Here is a 13,289-nt window from a genome sequence, read left to right as displayed (position 1 = left end):
TTAAAATGACAACCACTGTTTTGTATGGGTGAAACGGGTTCAGTGTGAAAGGTACCAAAACGGTAATGAAATGGTAATATACTGGTTACAACATGCGATGTGAAGGGGGTTTAACTGCTCACACCCGTTTTAAGAACCATTTAAAGAACCGTTTCAAAAGCAGGTTTTGCGATGTGAAAGCAGCATAAGTGTGTGATATCTGGGCCCCGTAGCTCACCAGCAAAAAAGTATCTATTTTTTAACCATTTCATCACCCCCACTTCCACTGCATACAATGGGGTCTATGTACTAAGCCTTGGAGAGAGATAAAGTGAATGGAGATAAAGTATCAGACAATCAGCTCCTGTTATTTTTCAAATCTAGCCTATAATATGACAGTTAGCAGCTGATTGGCTGGTACTTATTTCCGCCCACTATATCTCTCTCCGAGGCTTAGTAAATAGACTCCAGTATTTGTAACGAGCCCCAGTGCTTTAGCCTACCAAACACCCACCACCACTACCAATTTTGCAACTAAACACTGTAAAGCATGAGAGGACATGGGCTGTTATCCGATGTCTCCACTGTACAGCTGGCCACACGCAGGCCCATCCCACCTCTGGAGCTGCGGCCCAGGATTATTCTTCAATTTGATCTCACACTTGGATTGCCAAACCTGACATGGACCAGTAAAACAGCCCCATGGGGTTTCTGGAGGATCTATGGGGCCAATTCAGACCTGATTGCTCGCTAGCTGTTTTTTGCAGTTCTGCGTTCACATAGTCGCCGCCCACCGGGGAGTGTATTTTAGCTGTGCAAGTGTGCAATCGCATGTGCAGCCGAGCGGTACAAAAAGATTTTGTGCAGATTCTGAGTAGCCCAGGACTTACTCAGCCGCTGCGATCACTTCAACCAGTCCGGGACTGGAATTCACGTCAGACACCCGCCCTGAAAACGCTTGGGAATGCCTGCGTTTTTCCAAGCACTCCCAGAAAACGGTTAGTTGACACCCACAAATGCCTTCTTCCTGTCAATCTCCTTGCAATCGCCCATGCGAATGGATTCTTTGCACAAACCCATCGCAGAGCAACGAACCGCTTTGTACCTGTGCGACACGCCTGCACATTGCGGTGCAGTTCTGACCTGATGGCAGAGCTGCAAAAAACGCTAGCGAGCGATCAGGTCTAAATTAGGCCCTATAAACACTGTGTTATGTGCACATTAAGTGATATAAATGAAAATGTATGGAACATGAGTAATTAACATGAATTAAAAACAAATCATCACATTGTAATGAAGTCTAGTAAACATGACACGATGGAAGTTGTAGTGCACCAAGGACCTCCTAGACAGATCAGCACATGACATTCCACCAGGCACTGGGCTCAGCCACCAAGCATCCCTGGAACTTATTATAAAATGTTGCCAAGTATGACAGTCACATATCAAAGTAACTCTAAGTGTATCTACTATATAAAAGCCAAAATCCATCATTCTGTCTTTCTATACAAATCCACTGTTTACAAGCGACGATTGTGAAATTTTACATACAAGTGTATTAAAACATGGCGGAGGCAACTAAAACAATTAGAAATCCCTAACACCCCTAGGGGGGGAAGACAGCAGCACAAGTATATCAGGAGACAGCATAACTCCGGAATTGCTGGAGCAATGTACTCAAAACTTGGTACACATATGCCTTACAATCTGGGAACAAACACTGTGGGAGGAAGACACCCCTAGAGGTGAGGCAGCAGCACTGAGTATTTCAGCAGACAGCATAACTCTGGAATACCTGCAGCAATTTACAACAAACTTGTTACACATATGACTTTCACTGCGGAAACAAACACTGTGGGGGTCAGACACCCCTAGCACCCCTAGGGGTGGGACAGCAGCACAGAGTATGTCTGCAGACAGCATAACTGTGGAAGGCCTGGAGCAATTTACACCAAACTTGGTACACATCTGACTTACAATCTGCAAACAAACTCTGTGGGGGTTAGACACCCCTAGGGGTGGGACAGCAGCACAGAGTATGTCAGGAGACAGCATAACTCCCGAATGCCTGGACCAATTTACAACAAACTTAGTTCACAAATGACTTGCAAGCTGGGAGCAAACACTGTGGGGGTAAGACACCCCTAGCACCCCTAGGGGTGAGGCAGAAGCACAGAGTTTTTCAGCAGTCAGCATAACACAGGAATGCCTGGAGCAATTTACACCAAACTTGCTACACATATGACTTACACTCTGGGAACAAACACTGTGAGGGAAACACACCACTAGCACCCCTATGGGTGGGCCAGCAGCACACACTATATCAGGAAATGCATGCTATCTCAGTGATGACAGGGCTGCATGTGACAGGGCCAGTGACATGATGTGAGGAGGGGAATGGAGGCAGCAGGAAGCCACAGACTGAGAGTTGTATAGTGGGAAGAGTAGGGTCCGTTGGGGGACCAAAAAGGGGTCCGGTCACTGCACAAAGTGCATCAGGGAAGCAAGATATGCCTATATACTAGATCTCCAATCAACGTAAATTAACAAACTATCATTCTAATTTACCATCCTTATCCCGTACCAAAGCGTGGGTATTCAGCTATCTACAATGTTATTTATACTATGTGTTTAATATTTACATTTATATTTGTAAACAGACATTCTTAAAATCCGGGGCAACGCCGGGTACCCCAGCTAGTATATACTAAATCATCTGTCACAGTAGCAATATTCTGAGCATATTGGAAGTCTCGCAACAGAACATTTATAGATGGAGTTTAAGATCATACATGTTAACATTCAACAATATGCTATGTCGGCATGCCCTCTTATGGAGTCTATGTAAGTCATTAGCAAAACCAAATGCTCCATCTACATACAGTACAGCTCAGGCACATGGTCGTCATGCAATAAGTGATATGCCGGCCAGACTCTTATACCTAAGTATCCTTTTGATGCTTGATCCAAATAATGTATCACTAACTATGATATTACTGTGAAGTGAAGGAGAGATGATTAGGATGGTCACCTGTAACACACATGCAATGTTTCTGTGACATGGAAAAACAATGGAAGAAATGTTATGGAGTCACCTTCATTGTTGTCCTAGTTGATAGGATAACCAGAAGAGTAGCTTTGAGTGGAGTGTCATGAGATGAAATGAAAACAAAAAAGTTATGTACCGTCCAGGTTCCGTTCTCAGCAGTCCGGCTGTCGGTACAATGGTGCCACGTGGTGCCACAGGGCACAGCCATGCTCATGTCCACTCAACCTTTTTCCAACATGTCCAGCGGGTGTGAACAATTCCCTGTGAATGTCACCTTGCGGGTCCGCCTTACAGTTTTATATACGCTGGTATTGAATAATGCATTTCTAGTGCGCCACAAAAAAGACAACTCTTATTTCTTCTCCTCTTTATACGCTCATGGGTTAGACAGGTTCTGTGGCTGATTAAACCAGGTGAAATGCAGACTTGAGGTCAGCCAGCCACAGAAACTGTATAATTCGTGAGCTTTCTGGTTTAATGGGATAGTATAGTTAGTATAGCTCTCTCTCTCTCTCTCTTTCTGTCTATATATATATATATATGTATATATATATATATATATATATATATATTTATATATATATACACACACACACACACACACACACATAATGGAAAATGATTAATTCAGCGTCTTAGATAAAGAGCATTATTTCCTTATAAAATATAAGCGGTGATTTAGTCTAGAAATTCCTGTCACTCATGTTTTCCTTTACCTATATATTGAGGCACTCTGTACAACATTGCCTTATACCAGGGACGTGCAGTCAGGGGAGGCAGTGCCTCCCCTGTCATAATGATTAAAATAAAACTAAGAAGATACTTATGACACAGAATATCTTCTTAGTATTATTATAATAATTAATCCTTTATCATTTATATTATTTTTCAATGTATAAACAGTTATTGATGTATGTTGGAGGCACTGCTCTTGGTGCCTCCCGATGTCAGTGTGGATGGGCCGGAAGTGGGGGGCGGGGCCGAGCATTGTGCAGCAAAAACTCATGAAGAAAAACCCTGTAAGCGGCACCTAATAGCAGTGCCTCTTTGACAGGGGCGTGCTTTCAGCTCATATGAAAGCACGCCCCTGTCCCTGATCTTATGTGATTGGGCACTGAGCTCTGGGGACTGTGATGTGAACTGCCGAGGCTTCTCTTCCCAGCTACCATGTGTTGTGTGCTGAGCAGTGCAGGGGAACAGGCAGCCCTCCTCCTCGGCTCCAGACTCTGGACTTCAAGAAAGCACAGGTGCCACCAGTACACAGGTACCAGCTTCCACCTATAGCATGGGAGTGGGGCAGGCAGAGTTTGTGTGTTGTGAATGGGGGGGGGGAAACAGTCTGCAGACACATTGTGTAAGCTGCAGTACGAGTGTGGGGGGTGGGGGGAGGGGGCCAGCCTGCAGTCACAGTGTGTGTGTGATCAGCACTGTCCTAGTGTGTATGGGGGAGGGGGGCAGCCTGCAGTCACAGTGTGTGTGTGTGTGTGTGTGTGTGTGTGTGTGTGTGTGTGTGTGTGTGTGTGTGTGTGTGTGTGCAGTGGCGGATCCGGGGGGGGGGGGCACTCGGGCCCGTGCCCCCCCTGTCATTTCTGGCCTCCGTCCCCGTTCTCCCCCTGCGCCGCACAGGGAGATGACGTGCGCCCGCTGAGATTGTGTTACCAGCGGGCGCTCGTCTCCCTGCACAGCGGCAGCCGAAGGCAGGAGCTCAGTACTGAGCTCCGGCTTCCGGCGCTGTCACTGTGCGCTATGGGAGAGACGTCAGTCATGACGTCTCTCTCATAGTGCTGAGTAACTGAGGAGCGGACGCCCAGGGAGGAGGAGAACTGCAGAGGCGCGGGAACGGGGCTCGGTAAGTATGTTTTTTGCTTCCTTAATGCAGCGGGGGCATCTCCTGGGGGCAAACTACGGGGGACATTACTACTGGGGGGGCATCAACAAGGGGCATTACTACTGGGGGGGCAAACTACTGGGGGCATTATAACTGGGGGGCATCTACTGGGGGCATCACTACTGAGGGGTCATCTATTGGGGGCAGCTACTGGGGGACATTTTTACTGGGGGCCATCTACTGGGGGCATTACTACAGGGGGTTCATCTATTGGGGCAAACTCGTAGGGGGCATTATTACTGGGGGGTCATCTATTGGGGGCAGCTACTGGGGCATTATTACTGGGGGGCATCTACTGAGGGCATTTCTACTGGGGGCAATACGGGCATTGCAAAAGGGGCACCAATACTTGGGGGTCTATATAAGGGGCACTACCAGTACAGTGGACATTGCATAATGAGCGCTACAACTGTGGGCATTGTATAAGAAGCGCCACCTCACAGGCACCGAAGCCGCACGCAAATGTACTTGCCCCTTCCATGGTGCCCCCCCCTATCATTTTCTTCTGGATCCGCCCGTGTGTGTGTGTGTGTGTGTGTGTGTGTGTGTGTGCGCGTGTGTGTGTGTGTATACAGCACTGTCCTAATGTGTATGGGGGAGGGGGGCAGCCTGCAGTCACAGTGTGTGTGTGATCAACACTGTCCTAGTGTGTATGGGGGAGGGGGCAGTCTGCAGTCACAGTGTGTGTGTGTGTGTGTGTGTGTGTGTGTGTGTGTGTGTGTGTGTGTGTGTGTGATCTACAGTCCAGGTGTGTGTGTGTGTGTGTGTGTGTGTGTGTGTGTGTGTGTGTGTGTGTTTGTGTGTATGTTTGTGGGAGGGCAGTCTGAGTGTGTGTGTGTGTGTGTGTGTGTGTGTGTGTGTGTGTGTGTGTGTGTGTGTGTTGGACTGCGACAGTCTACAGTTGGAGTGCGTGTGTGTGTATTCTGCAGTGAAAGTGTGTGTGGGGTGTGGAGACAGTCCGCAGTCTAAGTGTGGTAGGGAATGCGGCATTCTGCAGTCCAAATTAGGAATAGACCTATACTGAGATGCGGTCAAGATCCCTGCAGTCGGGATCCCAACAGTCAGTATACCAGCGGAGGGTTTGGGTTAGGCTGCAGGGGTGGGTAGGTTAGATGTAGGCTGTGCATGGGAGGTGTGTGTTAGGGTTAGGCTGTGGGAGGAGAATTTATATGTGTGTGTGTAACACACACGGAAACCCCCCCTCACAAATTTTACGTTTGCCCCTGCGGGATTACTGCAGCAATGGACAAAGTTGCATTCAAGTACTCCTCCCCCTCCCTCCCCAGTCCCAAACACTAATATTTGTTTTTTATTTTATAAAAATGTACAACATATTAGCCGCCTGTTTGGTGAGCAGCCATGCTACTGGCATTGGTGGTATCGGACTGAGATGTGAAATGGCGGCAAGGGCAGTTGATGGCAGCAATTTTGTAGGCCATTAGCAGTGGTGGCAGCATTTAGCGGTAGCAGGCATCAGGGGCTGTGGCAGTAGCAGGCATTGGCTTGGGGGCGGTAGAGGTCATCGGCGGGATTCAGTGGACATTGTGGCTGCAGTGCCTCACCAGCCACTGACCTCACCGCATGCCACTGCCTTATATTTCATTTCTCATTTTTTTTAAACTAGAAACTCATGTATATCCAGTTGTGATTGATGTAGAAAATGCATATGTAAGATAGCTGTAACTCTGTAGCTTTGCTGCTTGTTACTGTGACATCACACCTAGCCTGTGACATCACTAGCCTGTGACATCACAATGCTTCTTCCTGTAACATTCTATCTACAGCTGCTGACGTTTCCAGTTTCCATGCAGGAAGAGGAGGTGAGGAGGTGAGTCCTACATAGCAGGGTATGATGGAGGGGGGTAAGGAAGACAGAGTGCAGTATAGCTCGCTGAAAGGCAAGACAAGATAGACAGAAAAGGGAATACAGGTACAAGGACACATACAGTAAATAGGAGAAGCGCAGGAAGGAACAACATATTTAGGAATAAAAATGTAGCGTTACAGGAATAAAGAGGGCGGTATGGAGGATAAGCACACACACAGGGGATGCAGATAACCTGGGTCTCTATGAGGCAGGATCATGGCTTTGGGATGAAAAAGTTAATAAAATAAATAAATGGGATATTGATAACTTTGAAAGTATCTTGTTTGGTTTAAGGAAAATTGGGAAACTGGTTGACTCATGGGCATTTTATTGTACTTAAACTAGTACTATGCTTAATGATAATCTTTGTGTTTTTTAGATCATCTGGCAAAGAGATTTGCAGAGTGTCGGGTGACCGGCAAAGAGATCTGCAAAGTGTCAGTTGAAGACGACGGGAGGGGTCGCAGAGGTAGCAACGACTGGAGTATAACATGCAGGAGGTAAGTTACCATACTCTCTCTGCACATGTTACATCTGCCGCACCTGCAGTGCACATGGTTTTGTCCATTAGAGAACAAATTTGCTGCTGCGATCAGGTCTGAATTAGGCCCAGTGTATGATACTAACATAGGGGGTCATTCCGAGTTGTTCGCTCTGTATTTTTTTCTCGCAACGGAGCGATTAGTCGCTAATGCGCATGCGCAATGTCCGCAGTGCGACTGCGCCAAGTAAATTTGCTATGCAGTTAGGAATTTTACTCACGGCATTACGAGGTTTTTTCTTCGTTCTGGTGATCGTAGTGTGATTGACAGGAAGTGGGTGTTTCTGGGCGGAAACTGGCCGTTTTCTGGGAGTGTGTGAAAAAACGCTACCGTTTCTGGGAAAAACGCAGGAGTGGCTGGAGAAACGGGGGAGTGTCTGAGCGAACGCTGGGTGTGTTTGTGACGTCAAACCAGGAACGACAAGCACTGAACTGATCGCAGTGGAAGAGTAAGTCTGGAGCTACTCAGAAACTGCTAAGAGGTGTGTGGTCGCAATTTAGAGAATCTTTCGTTCGCAATTTTAAGAAGCTAAGATTCACTCCCAGTAGGCGGCGGCTTAGCGTGTGTAAAGCTGCTAAAAGCAGTTTGCGAGCGAACAACTCGGAATGACCCCCATGATCCTAGCACTAGGGAAGATAAAACCTGGAGCAGATAACTTGGGTCTCTATGAGAAAGGATCTTGGGTTTTGGATAAAAAGTCAATAAAATAGATAAATTGCAAATGAATAAAAATGAAAGTACATAACAAAATGTAGTAGTAGAATGTAGTAGTATAATTTAGAGATGAGCGGGTTCGGTTTCTCTGAATCCGAACCCGCCCGAACTTCATGGTTTTTTTCACGGGTCCGAGCAGATTCGGATCCTCCCGCCTTGCTCGGTTAACCCGAGCGCGCCCGAACGTCATCATGACGCTGTCGGATTCTCGCGAGACTCGGATTCTATATAAGGAGCCGCGCGTCGCCGCCATTTTCACACGTGCATTGAGATTGATAGGGAGAGGACGTGGCTGGCGTCCTCTCCATTTAGATTAGAAGAGAGAGAGAGAGAGAGAGAGAGATTGACCTGATTTACTGGAGCTTAGGAGTACTGTAGAAGTGTAGAGAGTGCAGAGTTTACTAGTGACTGACCACAGTGACCACCAGACAGTGCAGTTTTATTTAATATATCCGTTCTCTGCCTGAAAAAAACGATACACACAGTGACTCAGTCACATACCATGGGGGAAATTTACTAAGCTCCCGATTTTGACCGAGATGCCGTTTTTTCATCAAAGTGTCATCTCGGTAATTTACTAAACACTAATCACGGCAGAGATGAGGGCATTCGTAATTTTTTGCAAGTCCAAGTAAAAAATTACGAATGAATACACCATCGGTCAAAACGCGGCTGTTTAAGTATGAATCTCATTTACTAAGAAGTGCAAAGCAAAAAAAAAAACAAACACTGCCGTGAAAAATTACAACTCGTAAAAAAGTGCTAAAAAAAAACAGACCTTTTTTTTTTATTCGTGATTGGATAGGCATGCACGGATCCATGAGATCCGTGCATGTATATCAGTGGGAAGGGGTGGGAAAGTGCTTATTTTTTCAAAAAAAATTGCGTGGGGTCCCCCCTCCTAAGCATAACCAGCCTCGGGCTCTTTGAGCCGGTCCTGGTTGCCGAAATATGGGGAAAAAAATGACAGGGGTTCCCCCATATTTAAGCAACCAGCATCGGGCTCTGCGCCTGGTCCTGGTCCCAAAAATACGGGGGACAAAAAGAGTAGGGGTCCCCCGTATTTTTAAAACCAGCACCGGGCTCCACTAGCTGGACAGATAATGCCACAGCCGGGGGTCACTTTTATATAGTGCCCTGCGGCCGTGGCATCAAAAATCCAACTAGTCACTCCTGGCCGGGGTACCCTGGGGGAGTGGGGACCCCTTCAATCAAGGGGTCCCCCCCCCCCAGCCACCCAAGGGCCAGGGGTGAAGCCCGAGGCTGTCCCCCCCCCATCCAATGGGCTGCGGATGGGGAGGCTGATAGCCTTTGTTGTAAAAGAAAAGATATTGTTTTTAGTAGCAGTACTACAAGGCCCAGCAAGCCTCCCCCGCATGCTGGTACTTGGAGAACCACAAGTACCAGCATGCGACGGAAAAACGGGCCCGCTGGTACCTGTAGTACCACTACTAAAAAAATACCCCAAAAAAGACAAGACACACACACCGTGAAAGTATAATTTTATTACATACATACACACATACATACATACTTACCTTAAGTTCCCACGCAGGTCGGTCCTCTTCTCCAGTAGAATCCAAGGGGTACCTGTTGAAGAAATTATACTCACGAGATCCAGGGGTCCAGGCTCCTCGGGAAATCCAGGGGTAATCCACGTACTTGAAAAAAATAACAAAACGGTGTCCCGACCACGAACTGAAAGGGGACCCATGTTTGCACATGGGTCACCTTTCCACGAATGCCAGAAACCCACTTTGACTTCTGTCTAAGTGGGTTTCTTCAGCCAATCAGGGAGCGCCACGTTGTAGCACTCTCCTGATCAGCTGTGTGCTCCTGTCCTCACTGACAGGCAGCACACGGCAGTGTTACAATGTAGCGCCTATGCGCTACATTGTAACCAATGATGGGAACTTTCTGCCCTGCGGTTGACCTAAAGTGACGTCACCGCTGAGCAGAAAGTTCCCAGCATTGGTTACAATGTAGCGCATAGGCCAGAGCCGGATTAAGAGCATGGGGGGCCCGGGGCACTTAAGACAGAGGGGCCCCTCAGTGGCAAACGCAGGATTTTCATAGGGGGGGGTTTCCATACGTGTGTGTTATGCATGGAGATTATACACACACACACACACACACACACACACACACACACACACATATATATACACACACACATATATACTGTATACATACACATACATACATACATACATACATACATACAGCATACATACATTCAGTATATACACACACAGCATTTACACACATACAGTAGCATACACAGACACACAGCATACATACAAACATATATATAGATATATATAGTATATACACAAATATAGCATACACATACACACAGTAGACACATACAACACACACATCCACATTAACAAATGCTTTGGTATTCGGGACATGACATTCCTCACCCTGCCACCATAATTTATTATACACTACCCCACCTCCACAAAGTCCCAACGATTAACGAGGCACAAACCTGGCTGTAGTCAGTAGGAGTGGCGGAGACAGTAAGTTACTGCCTCTCTTGTTCAGCTGTTTCCCCTCCACCTCACCTGAATCCCTCTCAAATTGACAAGTGACTGAGAGGAGCTGCCGCTGCAGCTCCCCCTACAGGCAGCCAGCCAGCGGCCAGCCGATCGCTGACAATGTTAGGAAGCAGCTGCCGCAGCTGCGTTATGGGTACAGCCAGCCTGACCTCCTTAGTGGAAAAAATAAATAAATAGCGGCAGTTCTGATGGATCGACGGCCAGGGGGGGTTCTAGGTACTCGGAAACCCCCCCTGCGTGCGCGTCTGCCCCTATTCAAGAGAAGAGAAGGGAAGGGGAGGGGGAGGCGGGTGTCACATACCTGCCACAGCACGATCACACTGCGCTCCTGTCCCCGCCAATCGCACAGACAGCTGAGCGACGGCTCACCTGTCCAATCATGTACGAGTGAAGCAGCCTGCCGCTCAGCCATTGGGGCAGACTACTTCAGTCATACATTATTGGACAGCTGAGCCGTCGCTCAGCTGTCCTGTCTGTACGGCTGCAGTGCGGACGAGAGCGCAGCACCACAGATCGGATCAGAAGAGAGATCCGATCTGTGGTGTGACAGGGGGCCCTTTTAGAAAGGGGGGCCCGGGGTACGTATCCCCGTGACCCCCCCCTTAATCCGGCACTGGCATAGGCGCTACATTGTAACACTGCCGTGTGCTGCCTGTCAGTGAGGACAGGAGCACACAGCTGATCAGGAGAGTGCTACAACGTGGCGCTCCCTGATTGGCTGAAGAAACCCACTTAGACAGAAGTCAAAGTGGGTTTCTGGCATTCGTGGAAAGGTGACCCATGTGCAAACATGGGTCCCCTTTCAGTTCGTGGTCGGGACACCGTTTTGTTATTTTTTTCAAGTACGTGGATTACCCCTGGATTTCCCGAGGAGCCTGGACCCCTGGATCTCGTGAGTATAATTTCTTCAACAGGTACCCCTTGGATTCTACTGGAGAAGAGGACCGACCTGCGTGGGAACTTAAGGTAAGTATGTATGTATGTGTGTATGTATGTATGTAATAAAATTATACTTTCACGGTGTGTGTGTCTTGTCTTTTTTTGGGTATTTTTTTAGTAGTAGTACTACAGGTACCAGCGGGCCCGTTTTTCCGTTGCATGCTGGTACTTGTGGTTCTCCAAGTACCAGCATGCGGGGGAGGCTTGCTGGGCCTTGTAGTACTGCTACTAAAAACAATATCTTTTCTTTTACAACAAAGGCTATCAGCCTCCCCATCCGCAGCCCATTGGATGGGGGGGGACAGCCTCGGGCTTCACCCCTGGCCCTTGGGTGGCTGGGGGGGGGGGACCCCTTGATTGAAGGGGTCCCCACTCCCCCAGGGTACCCCGGCCAGGAGTGACTAGTTGGATTTTTGATGCCACGGCCGCAGGGCACTATATAAAAGTGACCCCCGGCTGTGGCATTATCTGTCCAGCTAGTGGAGCCCGGTGCTGGTTTTAAAAATACGGGGGACCCCTACTCTTTTTGTCCCCCGTATTTTTGGGACCAGGACCAGGCGCAGAGCCCGATGCTGGTTGCTTAAATATGGGGGAACCCCTGTCATTTTTTTTCCCATATTTCGGCAACCAGGATCGGCTCAAAGAGCCCGAGGCTGGTTATGCTTAGGAGGGGGGACCCCACGCAATTTTTTTTTAAAATTTTACAGTGTTTAATTAAAAAAAAAAAAAAAATAGAACCCCAGCACGGATCACACAGATCCGGCCGAGATTAATTGTAAAAAAGTCGGCAGTGTTTTGCTAATCACTGCCGTAAAAAACACAAAAAAACCACGAATGACATCGACATCGGAAGAAAAGAAAAACCCGAATACGACAGCTTAGTAAATTAGTCGTAATCAATTCAAAAAGTTGCAGTTTTACACTTTCGATGTCATTCGTGATTGAACTTTGACCTGAAACGGGAAAATACGAATCTTAGTAAATTTACCCCCATATCTGTGTGCACTGCTCAGCCCAGTGTGCTGCATCATCTATGTATATATATCTGACTGTGCTCAGCTCACACAGCTTATAATTGTGGGGGAGACTGGGGAGCACTGCAGTGCCAGTTATAGGTTATAGCAGGAGCCAGGAGTACATATTATATTAAAATTAAACAGTGCACACTTTTGCTGCAGGAGTGCCACTGCCAGTGTGACTGACCAGTGACCTGACCACACTGACCACCAGTATAGTTAGTAGTATACTATATTGTGATTGCCTGAAAAAGTTAAACACTCGTCGTGTGACTTCACTTGTGTGGTGTTTTTTTTTTTATTCTATAAAAAACTCATTCTGCTGACAGACAGTGTCCAGCAGGTCCGTCATTATATAATATATACCTGTCCGGCTGCAGTAGTGATATATATATATTTTTTATATCATTATTTATCATCCAGTCGCAGCAGACACAGTACGGTAGTTCACGGCTGTAGCTACCTCTGTGTCGGCACTCGGCAGTCCATCCATAATTGTATACCACCTACCCGTGGTTTTTTTTTCTTTCTTCTTTATACATACATACTACTACATCTCTTTATCAACCAGTCTATATTAGCAGCAGACACAGTACAGTACGGTAGTCCACGGCTGTAGCTACCTCTGTGTCGGCACTCGGCAGTCCGTCCATAATTGTATACCACCTACCCGTGGGTTTTTTTTCTTTCTTCTTTATACATACATACTACTACATCTCTTTATCAACCAG

The 13,289-nt window shown here is 47.3% G+C and overlaps 1 long non-coding RNA gene across 1 annotated transcript in view; it reads right to left on the bottom strand.

The window, feature by feature from the left end:
• The window catches only part of LOC134935070 (uncharacterized), a 158,775-nt gene extending 148,177 nt beyond the window's left edge, over positions 1-10,598 (bottom strand). The window contains exon 1 of the long non-coding RNA XR_010179875.1: positions 10,534-10,598. This is a non-coding gene — a long non-coding RNA (uncharacterized LOC134935070). The remainder of the gene's footprint in view (positions 1-10,533) is intronic.
• Positions 10,599-13,289: the final 2,691 nt, after the last annotated feature.

Source organism: Pseudophryne corroboree, chromosome 6 (assembly GCF_028390025.1).
Source record: "Pseudophryne corroboree isolate aPseCor3 chromosome 6, aPseCor3.hap2, whole genome shotgun sequence".
In the NCBI taxonomy this organism is placed as follows: domain Eukaryota; kingdom Metazoa; phylum Chordata; class Amphibia; order Anura; family Myobatrachidae; genus Pseudophryne; species Pseudophryne corroboree.
The sequence above is the reverse complement of the archived record's forward strand: the minus strand, read 5'-3'. Positions and strand labels throughout refer to the sequence as shown.